Consider the following 14135-nt stretch of genomic DNA (forward strand, 5'->3'; position numbering starts at 1 on the left):
AAGGAGGCACTCTTGATTTACAGGTTCAGTCAGGTTCAAAGACTTCACCCATGTTCAGTTTTGAGTTAAGACGGAAAGCACAAAAGTGGATGTTTTATTCAAGTCACATGATATATAACACATGATTAATTTTGTAAAACGATTGCTGTTTGGCACCAAAACTACTTGAATTAGTTTAGGAAAAGATATGGTTTGGGTTAAAATAATGATGTTGCATTGCGTTGTGTTGCGTTGCGTTGCATTACGTTACATTACATTGTGTTACTTCACCTTTAGCTTTCCTTACTACTACTGCTTTAGCTTACCTTATTTTACCCTTACCTACTGTACCTTACCTTTCCATACCCTACCTTACTTTATTTTACTTTACCTTACATTTCATTACCTTACCATACTTTTCCTTACTTTCCGTACCTTACCTTACCCTGCCTTACATTTCCTTATCTTATTGTACCTTACGTTACCTTATCTTTCTTTACCTTACCTTACCTTATCTAACCTTACCCCACCTAACTTTACCCTACCGTACCCTTACGTTACCTTACTTTTGGTTTCACATGGGACAAAAACCCCTGTTTTCTGGGTGGAAGTCTTGTGTTTGTTTGACCTAACCATCCACCCCGCCTCCTCCTTATGCAGACTTTCCACACCACCTGAAGCCAGTGGGTTTACATTGAAATTGCACTTGAAAGCTTGGTGAAACTTATGCAGACACTGAGGGGCTTGCACATCTGTATGAGACATTGAAGTGCCTTATCAAACTTTGGTATTTGTTAAATTGAGAATGAGAACAGACTGCACCATGATCTGGACTTGTATAAGCAGCAGGAAATAGATAAATGGATGAATGGAAGCAATGCAATAACATTCAGCAAAGCACTGCGTGAGAGTTATGAAATCCTGTCACATAGTATTATAAACCCTTGTGCAGTGTTTTGAAGTTTGATCAACCCTTTCTTGATCATATTTCATACAGCCACCTGTATTGTTTTAACTGAGCCCTGTTTACCATCTGAACACCTGCTCGCAAACAGATGAAATCCACCTGCCCTGATGCTGTTACCCAGAGATTCCTGCTCAAGGGCACTCCAGCATGCCAAATGGCTGATATACTGCAGTATTCCCAGGTCTAATGTTCCACCGTAAGCCCTGCAAAGCACAGATACAGTCACCAGAAGCAAACACAAACACCGAGAGGTAAACATACATAAGCAGATCAATCAAAACCAACACACACACACATGCAAACTCCCACATAAGCAGATATACTTAGGTTTGGATGCAGATTTTAGTTCCCTCCCTCTGCTTCTCTTTCTCCGACTCCCTCACACACACTCAACACACACACCTGTCCTCCTTCCTGAGGCACATCTTGTGGAGAGCCATCCCTCTCTTCTCCTGTCAGTGGGAACAAATGAGCCGGGGCATGTTTCTTAGTGTGTGTCTGTACGTGTGTGCAGGGCAAACTTCCTGTCGGCCCAGCCTTCCTCGCTTTTGCTTCCTCCCCAAAACGCACACAAAAACACACACACACACAGACACACACCTGTTCTGCACTGTTACCCTCTGACAGATCACTGACATGCTGTCTCTAGGCCATGCTGCACTGTGTGTGTGTGTGTGTGTGTGCGTGTGTGTGTGTGTGTCTGCGCGTGTGTGCTTACAGACAACCCCCCTACTGTGTCTGTCTGGCAATTGCCATTTCTCAAGGAGCTAAGGAAGGGAGGGAGTGTGGAGTAAGGATGGAGGGAGTGTGAGGGCCTTGATGCGAGTGTGTTTGTTGTCAGAGGGTTTATTAATAAAGATGACCTCAGCCAGAGCTGCTCAGAGGGCGTGTGTGTGTTTTTTTCTTCCTTTCTTTCTTTCTGTCTCTGTGACTCCTTGATCTAGTCAAATTATTATTATTTTGAGAAGACGAATCCCATTTTTATGTATTCATACATAAATTTCAATGCTTTCTCCCGTCTTCTCTGTTTCTCCTTTGTCATTTTGTGGCAGCAGTCTGAGGTTGTTGCACTGTGTTTGTGTAGACCCATAATGTGTCTTTGCGTGCATGCATGCAGACTGATCTGTGTGTGTATGTGTGTGTGTGTGGGTGTAACAGGGATAATCCTTCTTGATATAACTCCTTTGTGTCTCAGCGTCGTGGATGTGATTATGTGCTTCATTATGTCGGGCTAAACAGGTTGAGTCCATTGCGTGCATGCGTGTGTGCAGACGTCAGTCACCTGCTGTGAGTGTGTGTGTGTAAGGACGCGCAGATGTCCTCACAAGAACAGAAAGATGAGTAATTGATTGAATAGCGCAGGACATATCTGCCTGTCATCACTCCAACTCTCCATCAGAAGTATGAATTAGTTAAAAGTTAAAGGGTCGGTTCACTCAAATTACAAAAAGTCAATCACCCCTCATGGTATCTAGACATGAAGATGACTGTGGTTCAGTTGATGAATGTTATGCAGTAATACAAATATATGTTATTTTGCATCACCTCTTGAACTTTCAAACTAAGGATGATGCTGCCAGTACAAGCATTCATTAAAGGGATAGTTCTGATTTTTTTAAAGTGGGGTTGTATGAGGTTCTTATCCATAGTCAGTGTATTATCTACAGTAGAAGCAGCAGGAGTAGCAGAGTACACAACATTTTTTAGCTACCAAAAAATCAATAGTAGTTGAAGTCTTTATGTTTGGAATGCCATTATACAGTATAAGACAGGTCCAAAACTTCCAAACTCCTTTGACAAAAACAGTAATTTTACCATTTAGAACATGAGAGTTGCTGGTCTACTGCTGCAGCAATCACTTAGTTTGTTTGTGTTATTGTGTGAATTTAAACTAACCATTTAAAACATGCCTTTTCATAAACAATCTAACCAATTGACTAGCAATGAGCAACTTTTCTGCAGATATTCTAAACATAGCATACACTTAAACTAATGTTGATTTTTTGTAGGTGGGCCTTGCTTTGGGTGGCTAAAATATGTGTTGCTGCTATTCACAGCTGTAGATTGCTTAGCTTCCATTATGGGTATTCCTGTTGCTTCTCCAAACACTCACTATGGATAAGTACCCAATGCAACCCCACTTCAAAAATCTGAACTATCCCTTTAAAAACTAGACCTTTTAAAAACAAATGTTTTTTTATTACAAAATATCCCTTATCACACCAAAACATCCAGGATCACCACTCAACATCCTTGTTCCAATTTCTTTTACTTAACCTCTCAACCACTCTGACTCAAAATAGATATTAATTCAATTTTATCAAGCAGCACGAGCTCGCCTGGTGGTTTCCCATGATATTTCACATAATGTCCCATTGTGATGGTTTGGAAAGTTTCTCTGGCCTGAACTAAGTACTCAAGTTCAAACACAGCCTTCAAACACTCTACTACTTTACTTTGGCGAACCTGAGCAAAATATAACAAAATGTATCTGCCTTATTTAGGTGAACTGGCCCTTTAAAGAACTTAGCAAAGTTAGTTGAGGTTGATAAACTGTGTGTGGAGTGAGGTAAGGTTGAGGCGCACGTGGTCACTAGTGGGAGGTGATCTCATTTGTTTAGCTGTCGAGCTCCCCTCTGCGCCCGTCCCCCAGGGCTGGAGCTGGAGCCTGAGCGGGACAGCCAGCCAAGCAATGGGCCCCCAGGGGTCCAGCAGTTACCATGGAGGGGGGGAGGAAGGCCCTCGGTTTGCCCTCTGTCTGCCTCACCACGCTGAGCGCAGAGGGCCATTAGGGACTAGGTCCTCCTGCAGCCGGGGAGAGCCTCATAATGAGATAATGCATGGAGCTCCCGCTGTTACTGTCACCTACACACGCACAAATATATATACACACACACGCACATGCAGGGATGTAAGTATGCACACATGCACAAATTAAGCTTCACAAACACTTAACACCCAGTGGAAATATGCACGTGGCGCGTGCGCGTACACCCCCACCCACACACACTCACAGGAGTAGGTGCATGAATTGATCCGTCCGCTCACATATATTACTCTTTAACCTTCCTCTCTGTCAATAATCCTCCACCCATGTAGGGTTCCCTGGCTGTTTGCTATTTCAGCTGCAGCTCTGACCCTCAGCCGGTTACATTTTGTTGGACAGACGGCAGCAGCAGTGAGAGGAAAGCTAATGAAACAGGATATCCCTGCCTCTGGTTATTCCACAGGAGAAGAAGAAGAAAAACCACACTCCTTTTGACCTTGAACGAGTCTATAAAATCACAGAGTATGCAGCGAACGGCTGTATGTTTATCCGGTTTACTTATTCACCCAGGCGCCATTGTTCTTTCTGGGCCCACGCAAGACCTGAAATGCAGCATACTCCCCCGTAATGGTTCAGGGTCTCCTTCAGGGAGACACTGACTCAGACGGGTTCAGTCACATATAATGTCAGGACCATTGAAATTATGAACAGAAAACCTTTTCAAGAAAACTTTAATGGATGTTTCTTTTCTCATTGGCAGCGATTAATGTATGAAAATAAAGATGTTTTTGTCTGACGGGCCCAAAGGTCATGAAACTTAGCAGATGCATAAATGTGTGTGTCAACTCGCAGCTAAAGAAGCGAAGGAAAGTATGTGAATTTGTGAAGGTATTTAATGATGGCAGGGATATGGCATCAACTGGAAATGAAGGCAAGAAAAAGGCAAGTGACTGTTTCTGTGCTTCCCACAAGTCCATCAAAGTTTCACACAGCTGTTCTCCAATATACCACACTTTATTCCCCATACGTTTTTAGCTGTCTGTGGCTTTCAGAGTGCATCTGAAGGTATCGTTATATAAAGCTAATCAATCAGTCATGTGACTTTGCATGGGAATATAAATGATTTAAAATACAAGACATATAAAATCAACATTTTACCAACTTTTCTAAATATTTTTTGCAAAATACAATATTCATTCTTACCAATAAGAACAAACTTTACATTTTGGTCTGTAACTTTTGAACAGTAAGTCTCAAACAGAAAAAGTTTTTTTTGTTGTTGTTCTTTTCTGATTTCTTTATTTCTTTTTTTTTACTATAGATGGTTGTCAAAGTTCCACAAAAGTAGATAAAGAGGTCAAATATCCATTGTTCTGAACAAAATACTACAAATACTAACGAGAGTTTTAGTTAAAATGACATTTTAGAGTAGTATTTTTGTAAAACACAATCTTGACATATTATCATGCATAAACAAACATCCAGCAAACATCTTTTTACAGATTTCCATATCCAGCAGACACGGAGCAGCAATAGCATTTGTTTGGAGTTGTGTTTTGGGCTGCCTAAATAATGCAAGTCATATTCAAGTTGTTGTAGCTCGGTTTTGGTCTCCACCACCAAAGATATTTCTTTATAAAAAGATATCTGACTCTTTAGCTGCTAAATGCTCCACTGTGCTCACCAGCTAGTTGCTAACTTAATAAGCTGTTTCCCTTACTTTAGCTAAGGGAAACTACAAAGTCACAAAATAATTCTTTGTTGGGTCATTACTACCCTTTCACATTACATATATTTTCCACTCAATTTAGTGTAGCAGAGGCTTTCCAGTGTGCCACCGTGTACAATAGCAGCACAATGTCTCTGTTTGACCTGAATGGAACAAAACCTTAATTAGTATCATCAGTAACACCTGTGTTTACCCTACTATTTCATGCCAGAATGGCTGCTGTGAAAAAGGTCTGTTATTCAATGCATGTCTAATACAAAAATATTTTACCAGTGCAGCTTTAACAAAACTTTAACAAAGACTTTTCAGACAAGCAAGGTGACATTCTGCATTTGACATTGCTTTTTGGCTTCAAAACAGCCTATTTACTTGCTGGCTTTTGTATAGACAGCAGCAATTTTTTAGCATTCTCATCATTATCTGACATTTCACTGGATGGAAACTTGTGAGGCCGCAGAACGGAACGTTGTAGGTTTTATCAGAGGGCACCTCAGCAGGTGGGATTTGTTCGGCTTTTCTCCTTTATGAGACAAATATTGGGACTTGGCCTTGTTGTGAGAAGGCCAGGGCCAAAGCCAGAGCTTTGCCATCACATCCTCCCACTTACGTAAACAGATGTCTTATACAACACACATGCATGCACACAGCCTAACCTCCCAACCCATACACTCTCCCCACTCATTTTGCAGGGCTTTCCTCTTCTCATGCACCTCATAAATAGAGTTCATTCAGTTCCCTACATGGTTTAATTTCATCCCTTTTAACTTTCAGAACAGATACAACCTTGTGGAGTGTGTGCCTGTGATATTATTGTGCTTATGTTGCGGATATATTGACAAATGTGAGCGTTTTTCCTCAGTTTAGTTCACACACCAGGTGTTGCTCAGTATTTCGTGTCCACCACGGCTCCTGTGTGTTCTGGCACAGTGAGAATAACAATCACAGCTCCTCAGCTCAAACCAATATCTGTTGCCAAAAGCACCCAAACGGAGGCTCCGCGCCTCACACAGGAAATGAGTGGATGATAGTGGAAAGGTCCCACTTCACTGAAAGAATCAAAATCACAATCGCTTTATCTGTCGACACCACCAAAGCAGAGGGTTTTATTTTTTGTCTCGGTGTGGAGACAATAGGACTTCAAACCGGCTCGTTCACACTGCCAAGAACTTGGTGGGTGCGTTCATACCGGCCGCAGTGCCAGAGGCTTTGATAGCATCTGTGCTGCGGGCTGCATTTACAAAGTTCGCAGCTGGCGAAGCAGTTATTTTCCCCTGGTGCTGGTAATGTTATCCATCTCAACAATGAGTGCAACCATTCTCCATTTTCTCGCTGACAGATAGCTGTAGAGAAATGAAGAAGGCCAATAAGCAAGTCTTCATTTTAGCCATTTATTCCTTTCTGTAATGATTTTCTTCAGAGAGTTTTAGAGCCTCAGTGTCTTTGTTTCAGAAGCCTTTACATCTGTACAGGCTTATTAATGCAGGAGAAATATTTTTCATTTTTAATCATGAAAATTATAGGCACCACTTTCTAGGGTAGTACCAGCTCAAAGAGGTCTGAGTCAAGTTAGATGATGTACTTTTTAACAGTACAAGTACAAACGTGAGTAAAATGTGTCAATCCATAGCCATATCCAAGCTCTCTGACTCTTGTACTCAAAAATGTTGATCTGAAGCTCAATTTTGAGGCTGATCTGTAAATAGTTTTCTAATAAATAATAAATATAGCAACTTTTGATCAATCCATATCAATTTGAGATTGCCTTCCAGAACCAATGCTGCTAAATTGCAAAAAATAAGTAAGCTTAAGGAAATATAAATTAACCAAACTGTATCAAAACTATAACATGCCCAAGTGCAATATCTAAAATGCAGAGACTGCAATTTTTCAATAAAGGAACTGTGACTAAATAGCTTTATTATGAAGTACTGTAGTGCTGCAGAGATTGTTCTCCAGATGTAAGAAAACGAAAAAGAATCACAATTATTATTGTAGTTTTATCAGTAAAAATTAAAATTTGGATGCAAAAATCATTCCCGCTAATTAATTACTATTGAATTATCTGTCAATATAATTGCAATATAAGTTTAGAGTCTAATCAGTCAAAGGGATTTTTCTATTATATAAAGTTTTAATAAATGCTGTACTTACAAGTTTCTTATAAAATTGTTGCTTTTTCCTCACAACTGGCATCAAGTGCCTGCTCTATATGAAAAGTTCCCTTAGAAAACCTCCCTGTTGTGAGTTGGTGCTATATAACATTATGAATATAAAAATGAATTGAGTCCAATTATCTCATTCAAAATAAACATACAGAATGACATCTCTGTTGAAATGACAATATTGATCTTCAGATATCTCAAGGCCGCACATCTCTCAGACTCTATAACAGGAGTAATAGAGCAGACACGATATTTCACATTTAGGGCAAAGCATGAAGAAGACAAATGCTGAGCTGTCCTTTGTGTATATCAGTCATTTCTATGGTACACTGAATAATCGATCTTTCAGTTGAATATGGATTGACGACTCTCATGAGAGATCTCAGCGAGAATTGACTTTGTCGTGCCTCCGCGCTGATAATGGCCCCAGCAAATGGCAGCCACCTCTAATTTTAGCTTGTAAATCACAACCTGCGAGTAATGGTGCTGCACTTAGAAGGGTCAGAGTTTATGACTGAATCGCTCTGGACGACAAAGACTGTAAAGTCAAGCTTTGCAGCTCCATCTTTTTTTTTTTTCTTAAACTCTTTTTGTGAAGGGTGTGTGTGAGTGGTGGAGGTGTGGGTGGAGTGATGAGGGGGTTTGGAAGTTGGCATTCATCACTCAGATCTCGCTCTGACCTTGGCCAGATGTCCACCAAGATGGAGAAAGTGTGTGTGTGTGCGCGTGTGTGTGCGCGTCGTCAGCCAGGTTTTTCGGAGAGTGCTCGGCTCTAATAGGGACTGGCAGGCATTTTGTTGGGCTTTATTGCCACATGCCTCTTCCAATCCTGCTGCTGATTAGAGCTGCCATTACTGGCACACACACACACACAGACACACATGCGCGCACTCTTACAAGGCAGACCCACACACTTTGGCACCCGCTCAAAGCTCGGGCCTTTGCATGTGATTAGCATCCCATTGCGTTGTCTTGTGCAGCGATCAAACGGAGCACAAAGTTGTGCTCTTGTCGAGGCAGATTGGAGGAAGTGACGGGTACATCGTCACTCCACTTTTATTCCGCTCATCAGGGTGCTGTCAGCTTAGACAATGTCAAATTTGGTGCAAAGCAATTAAAGGCCTGGGCTGTCACAATGGGGCCTGATAGGGAAGTCTCATATAGTGGCGGCACGCCACACAGTCAGGCAGGGGTACACACTCTTGTCATGCTCACACACGTGGGTATACAACACATCCACCCACACACGCACACACATGCATTTACAATAAGCATGCAGGCGATTAGCTGAGAAAGTGCAGGTTTAAAGTGTTAGTCATTGCTGATTCACAAGCGGCTGGCTGGCTTCCACACAGCTACTCACTGTGCTGCCTGTCAAACACACAGGCAGCCAGCAGCTGGAGGTGTGTATGTGTGTCTTACTGTGTGTGTGTGTGTGTGTGTGTGTGTGTGTGTGTGTGTGTGTGTGTGTGTGTGTGTGTGTGTGTGTGTGTGTGCAGGTGTTCTTGAAATCCTGCTTTTTAACCAGAGCCCTCTGCTCCCCCTCCTCTCCGCCCCTCTCTGGCCTCGCGTGTGTCTGTGTACGTGTTGTGGAAGAATATGTGTGTGCATCGGTTTTGTGTGTACACTCTAAGAAATTAGGGTTCCTTCTGAAAGGCTGAGGTTTCACCCAGAACCATCTGCTTCTGAAGAACCCTTTTTTTAAATTAAGGGTTTGTCAAGGGTTCTTTGTAAGATCATGGGTTCAATTAAGAACCCTTCTCATCAAAATTCATTTTTCATCCTTGAACATTTATTTTCGTAAAGGATCTTTGCACCAGAATATAGAAGGGATCTCAGTAGAACCCTATGGGTGGGTTGTAGATAAAACACCTGGAATATAAAAAGGTTCCTGATAGTGCCAATTTGGTGGGCCCCTAGGTAAACCCCTTGGAATATAAAAGGTCTCCCAGTAGAACCCCCTCAGTGGGTTTTGGGTAAAAGCCTTGGAATATATAAGGATTCTTGGTAGAACCCCTTGGGTAGGTTCTTGTTAGCACCCTTAGAAAGGTTCTGGTCCTCCCCAGAGAGGGTTCTGGGTGGACCCATTACATCATAGAAGGGTTCTCTGTAGAGATGGATCTAGGTGCAACTCTTTATGTTGGGTTCTAGGTAGAACTCACTGAAAGGGCTCCATTTGGAAAGGTTTTACTGGAACCAGAAAGTGTTTTCCTACCATTTACGAGCCAAAGAACCCTTTATGGTTCTAATTAGCACCTTTATTTCTAAGCGTGTGGCCTTGCCTGCATATTTATGTGTGTGTGTGTGTGTTTGTGTGGAGCCTTGCAGGCTCTTGGCTGCTGTGTTCTCCTGGATGAAGCCAGTGGAAAGCTGAGGTTTGGATGACTTACTTATTTAGGAAAAATCCACCAGAGATGGCCGGTATGCTGCTGTGCTGTCACATAGTCGTGTGTGTATGTGTGTGTGAGTTCAACCAGCCCTATAGGTAGGTAACCCAGCCAGTGGCCTCAGTAGCAGCAATATATTTCATTTCGCGGAGCTTTCTTTCCTAACAGCCTTTAAAGTTATTCTGCTGCTGTTAAAGCTTCAGCAGACACGCCGCCGGTTCAGTCCCAGGTGGAGACACTCAGCGAAGGGTTAAACGCTCTACCAGAAGCAGTTAACACACACACATACACACACATCTCTCTCGTATGGTGGGTTACTCATAGCCGTGAGGTTCCTCATTAAGTCTAAATTCACTTTCCGGTGCATTTAATTAAAGTAACTCAATTTTAGAGGACCTGCCGTCAAATAGAGTTTCAGATTTTTACGTAACCTGCTTTTAATTTTCTCGCGACCATCAGAAGAGGATTTATTCCGTCTTTGGGCGTTCTCTTCTTTTAGAAAAGCAAGTCAATAGCAGGTTTCATGCTGTCGCTGCCCAGTGAAAACCATGAAGGATTAAATTTTCTTATATGGGTTGAGAAAATGTTTGCACAAAGAAGCCATTTAAAAACCCATTGAGTCGTTTGAAAAATGCATTGTTATAAAGATTAAAACAGCAGCTTTTCTTGGCTCATGAAAAATATATATTTTGCTGATATGGATTTTTTTTTTTCCCCACATACATTATGCACAGAATTTAAACAGCTTAAACGTGCCTAAAAGTGTAAACTAGATACGTTTTTCAAAGATTTTTGATTCTTTTTGTGTGACAGTTTTGTCAAGGTTCTGTGCACAGTTTGTGTGTGTGGGTGTTTGTGCTCAGTCAATAAAGCCTGATGAACATCACAGCTTTTCCAGTCAATATAGTGCAGCACAGTGTAGCTGAGTTTCCAGTGTCTAGTTTATTGACAGCAGTGAGTGAACTATGATGGTGTCAGAGGTTTTGGTGTTGCCTTTGTGCGCTCCCTCTGTGTAACACTAGCCGGCCCATACGTTACTGACAGCGTCTGCTTGGCCCTCAGCGCTCTCACTGTGATTAGTGAGCCATTGATGTTGACATGAATCTTCTACACTCACCTGAACCACGCACACACACACACACACACACACACACACACACACACACACACACATACAGGCTGAGACTCGGCAGTTATGTGATCTGCACTGTGAACCCCAGGATCCAATGAATGTGAGCCTTAAGGGCTCAGGTGTGTGTGTGTGTGTGTGTCGATATGGCTTTGTGTGTTTCTCGTGCGTATTAAAGGACAAATTCACTTTTTATGTGGTTGTCCGGTCAATGCTGATGTTAAATGTAGCAACTTGAAGCAATAAATTCCTCAGTGCGTGCTATAATGACTGAGAAAGCTGAGATCTCATAGCCTGCATGTACCAGGATGCACTGCACGTAAGCTTTTGACTCCCACGCCTATGTTGTTGGCATCACCACCCTAGCCTATAGCTATTACTTTGTTGGCCAAAACATAGTGTTAGGTGACAAAAAATACTCATCTAGCATGCCCCCTGGCTACCCAGAGGCAAAGACTAGAAATTCAAGCTGCAGTTCTTCCCACATCCAGTGACATCACTGTGACATCACTGGTGCAGGCAGATTTTTCAGCTTTCTCGCTCTATATAGTAGCTGTAATTGCCTTAATTGACTACATTTACCATTAACACTACATTTGATACCATGTGCAATATTATGTTATCAGGTATGTTTATTACTTTTTAATATCACTGCAAATGTTACTTTCAGTGCCCCGTGAAACTACATATTACACGCAGACTGCAGATGAATTTCACCGTGCTACACTGTGGTGTGTGGAGGCCTTCATGTTTCTATGTGTGTGTGTGTGTGTGCATGTACATGTATGTATATCTGTCTGTGTACAGCTGAGTAGCACAGTTATTTGTATGTGTACTTATGAGTACTTCTGAGGGTGTGCAGACTGAGTGCAGTGCTTCTCTAAGAGAGACATTAAAACGATTAAAGCCTCCTAACCAGTCTCACATTGAGATACAGGTGTGCACCCACTCAAACATATAAACTTCCACCCCCGTCACTCATCACGCCTCTCTTCTTCTTCTTCTCTTTCTCTCCTTCAGGCCAATATGACCTTCATCTGAGTCGAGTGTCTCCATTCAACATTCACGAGGAAGACAAGCGAAAAAACTGAAGCAGATTAAGAAGAAAGCACACAGACGCGTGAGAGAGGAGAAGAAAAGCAAGTAAGGAACCAAAAAAAACAGAACAAAGGGCGGAGAATAAAAACACAGCAGCATCTTTTCTACCTCCTCTAAAACCTTCCTCAGCAAACAGTACGAGTGGCAGCGTAAATGCGGGGGGAAAACAGAGGGAAGAAAAAAGGAGGAGGAATTGGGGGGCATGTAAAATGAGCGAAGAATCAAAAGAAATAAGAAAGTGAATATGAGGAAAAGGAAAAACCGCATGTGGGGGGGTGGTTGTCAAAACAGGATGTGGAAATTACAGGCATTTTCAGGTACTCCCAGAAAGACATTATTCTGAAGCGAGACAAAGAGAAAGAGGAGCGAGATGCATGGGCTGGGAGATAAGAAAAAAGCAAACAGAAAGAAAAGGGAGAAAGAAATAAAAAAGTTGAATTTGGGTAAGATATTGGATTTCAGAGCGTTCTGTAAAGGAGGACGCTGAAGGTTATGAGTTGTGTGTGTGTGGGTGTGTGTGTGTGTGTGTGTGTGTGTGTACGTGGGGAGCTGACACCTTTTCCTGATCATGTATGTGTCAGTGAAAGTGAGGCGGCCACGTTCCACCTGAAGCGTTAAAGCGGAAAACGAGGAAAGAAAGAAAGAGAGGGAGAAAAGAGGAATGTAGGAATTGCAGCACTGCCGCTAGTAAAGTGAATCTGACTGACCCGGCACAGAATTTTAAATTGTGTGTTTCGTGATTCATGCACTTAATCGTAATTTCCATCGTAATCAAAAGTTTTAGTCTAAATGCATCAAAGTGCGAGGCCTTAATTTCCCACTATTTCGGTTTTAGTTTGATGTAGTCACTAAAATTTCTCTAAACAGTGTCTGACTGTCCAGCTGCTTAAATTTAGATGAGCGAGGTTGATAAAAATGTAGCCTTCAGTTCTTACCATGCACTCATAATAAGCTTTGTAAGAACAGGAGAGGGCTTGGTTAAAAAAAAAATTGCCCTGGGTTTTGTCTCTCAGGCAACATACAAATGGCCCTGAGTGGTTTTTGGCTCATATGGAACCCAATAGAATGATCGGCAAACGTTTGTCAAAATAAAACATAATCCCCAGGTTCATGTAGCACAATCACAGCCTGTTCCGAAATTAGCCTCGCCAAGTGATAAGTTAATTGGCTGGTCCAGCTAGCTTGCTCTGCATTACTGTGAACACGGTGAAACATGGACACAGCTACAGTTTCAGAGAGTAAGCTGATCTTATTTTACAGTCCTTAAACGCTTTCAGTCAATACATCCAACTGATGACTGTGTTCTCTGACCGGAACCCTCACATAGTCATACTTTTCCTGCAGCCCAAAAGAGGTCGACTTCGGGGAAACGCTGCCTTGTCATGATAGAATGGTGGATATCACCTTGTGTGATATTGTATGGCTACGAGTGTGTAAGTTAGTAGAGTGTGATGAAGGACTCTCTCATTTACAGTCAGTTGTTTGTTTGATCGAGCGACTGGGAGCTCCAGCAGACTTGAGTAAATTGCCTCAGATAAAAAAAAAAAGTCATTTGTATCCTAACTTCCACCTCCAGAGTAAAGACACACAGGCAGGAGAGGAGTGTACTTAAACACACATACGCACACACACACATACACATACACTGTGACAACAACACTGACCAAGCCATGCACACACACACTCACACACAAAAACACACAAGGCGTGAAAAAAACAGCCTGAGGCAACATTGCTCTATTCCTCAATCCATATTTTCTCTGCGAGTGTGTGTGTGTTTCTCTCTCTCTTACTGTCACAATGCACTTATCCCTCGTTCTCTCTAATAATGCTGGATATCTCTCTCCCCCCTCTCTCTCTATATCTGTGTTTCTCACAGTGTGTGTTTATCTCTGTGAGGATATTGGTTGCCGATCA

General features: G+C 42.1%; 1 protein-coding gene across 1 annotated transcript in view; it reads left to right on the forward strand.

Annotated features, from left to right (window-relative positions):
* Positions 1-14135, forward strand: part of sema4c (sema domain, immunoglobulin domain (Ig), transmembrane domain (TM) and short cytoplasmic domain, (semaphorin) 4C) — a 136998-nt gene that overhangs the window by 31394 nt on the left and 91469 nt on the right. The window contains exon 2 of the mRNA XM_084729103.1: positions 12141-12263. The gene's annotated coding sequence lies outside the window, so the exon portion shown is untranslated. The remainder of the gene's footprint in view (positions 1-12140; positions 12264-14135) is intronic.

Source organism: Lutjanus erythropterus, chromosome 10, assembly GCF_056507025.1.
Source record: "Lutjanus erythropterus isolate fLutEry1 chromosome 10, fLutEry1.hap2, whole genome shotgun sequence".
In the NCBI taxonomy this organism is placed as follows: domain Eukaryota; kingdom Metazoa; phylum Chordata; class Actinopteri; order Lutjaniformes; family Lutjanidae; genus Lutjanus; species Lutjanus erythropterus.